The sequence below is a fragment of the Silene latifolia genome, unplaced genomic scaffold (assembly GCF_048544455.1).
Source record: "Silene latifolia isolate original U9 population unplaced genomic scaffold, ASM4854445v1 scaffold_57, whole genome shotgun sequence".
NCBI lineage: Eukaryota > Viridiplantae > Streptophyta > Magnoliopsida > Caryophyllales > Caryophyllaceae > Silene > Silene latifolia.
In genome coordinates this window covers 4,983,734-4,986,000 of record NW_027413480.1, presented here as the reverse complement: position 1 = coordinate 4,986,000, position 2,267 = coordinate 4,983,734, and positions in this window count along the sequence as shown.

Genomic DNA, 2,267 nt, shown 5'->3' with positions numbered 1-2,267 from the left:
TGGTTTTACTCGAAGTGTTGAGGAACCATGTTTATACATGAAGTTTAGTGGGAGTAAAGTTGTTTTCTTACTTCTTTATGTGGACGACATATTACTCATTGGGAATGATGTTGATATGCTTGCTTCTGTTAAGAAGTGGTTGGGAAATCACTTCCAAATGAAAGATTTGGGAGAAGCTCAGTGCATCTTGGGTATCCGGATCTATAGAGATAGACCCAAAAGGATATTAGCATTGAGTCAAGAAGCATATATCGATAAGATTCTTGACCGATTCAATATGAAAAACTCCAAGAGAGGTTTTCTACCTATGGGTAGTGGGATCACTTTGAGTAAGTCACGTGTCCTACGAGCCTAAGGATATTGAACGCATGAAATCGATTCCCTATGCTTCCGCTGTTGGATCGATCATGTATGCTATGATGTGTTCTCGTCCTGACGTCTCGTATGCTTTAAGTATGACGAGTCGTTTTCAGAAAACTCCAGGTGAGAGTCACTGGATAGCCGTCAAGAATATTCTGAAGTACTTGAGAAGGACTAAAGATTCATTCTTAGTGTTTGGAGGAGAATCGAATTACGTATAAGAGGTTATACGGATGCCGCTTCAAACCGATAGGGATGATTTGAAATCCCTGGCTGGTTTTTTGTCTTTTTGTTGAACGGAGGAGCGGTTTCTTTGGAGAAGTTTCAAAGAGTCTCGTGATCTGCTGATTCTACAACGGAAGTCGAGTACATTGCAGCCTCTGAAGCTGCAAAGGAAGCTGTTTGGATTAGGCAATTTTTAGAGGGACTGAAAGTAGTTCCGACCGTCGAGGATCCTATCACTTTGTATTGTGATAACAGTGGGGCTATTTTTCAAGCAAAAGAGCTCAAGTCTAGTAACAAGTCTAGACATGTACTTAGGAAATTTCATGTAATTACAGATTTAATTGAAAGGAAAGAGATTACAGTTTGTAAGGTTGGGACAGCTGACAACATCGCTGATCCTTTAACTAAGCCATTGTCTCAAGCTAAAGATGATAGTCATGTAGTTTCGATGGGGTTGAGACGAATGCCAAAACTATTGTAAATTATTTGATATGTAATAATCAAATATTGTATTTATTATTTCATATGTGATAAGTTGCATTTATCGTTATATTCAGTTTTGTGTCTGAATTTATATACTTTGTTTTCTCCAAATAGGTTGTAAAGACAATGTCGAACCCTATTAAGTGAACTGGATTAACAATGTATTTTGTCCCTAGTTACTTAATGAGGTGACGTCTCAGAGTGACTAGATTGTAAGGCGATAGATGACAGGTTCGACTGTCATATGGTCATAGTGATGACTGGTCGATTACATAGGCGTATTGTGAGACAATTTGTCGGACAGTGACCGTTTATAGAGTTCTTTTGTTGCTAGGTCGTGGCGAGGACTTCTATTTATTCCTTCGAGTCAATTCTTTAGACTGGTGACTATTTGTCTGAGTTGGTATGGTTTGCCGGTGGCTTTGGTTTTTGTTCTAGGTCGCACCGTAAAAAGAGGTCGATGAGCATTTTCTGGGTCATTGTGATCTGTATCGAATGAAGAAAATAGGTCAACAGGATTGTCCTTATAAGTCATATTTTATCTCAAGGCCACTCGAGGAGAGATGACTGTGAATGCGTGGCCACGCTCGGATGATATCTATAGTAGATTATCCGGTCAGACAGTCATTCTCCTGATCGAGGAAACCACTTTATGATATGATCACGTGCAAGAACGACCTGAAAGACATCTTGCATTGAGTGGGAGATATTATTGGACAAGAGAATTGGTAACGCACACTTGTGTCAGACAAGTGGGAGATTGTTGGAGTAGTGTCCTCCACAATGAGTGCGTTTACATATTAAATCTCGTAAAAGGAATATTAGGGATTTATTTATTTATTTGTCAGCTGGTCATCGTTAATCGGTAATGATTGGCTGACTAGAGTTTGACATTACTGTCGTGTGACGGCGGTGATCAGCTGATCCCTTTAGGTCACACCTATAGGATAACACCCAAATAGAATAAATTAATTGTTTGTATGAGATACGAAATAATTAATTCCTTGTATTATTTGACTCTTAGTTAGTCACATATATGTATTATTTGATGACGGGTTACGAACTCGGGATAAAGAGATTTATTATTTAATTATGAGATATTTAAATAATAAAAGATTATAATTTATTAATTAATTGTTAATTAATTAATTTTATACGATGTGTATATGTTTTGAGGTAGAATCAATTAGCTATTAAAT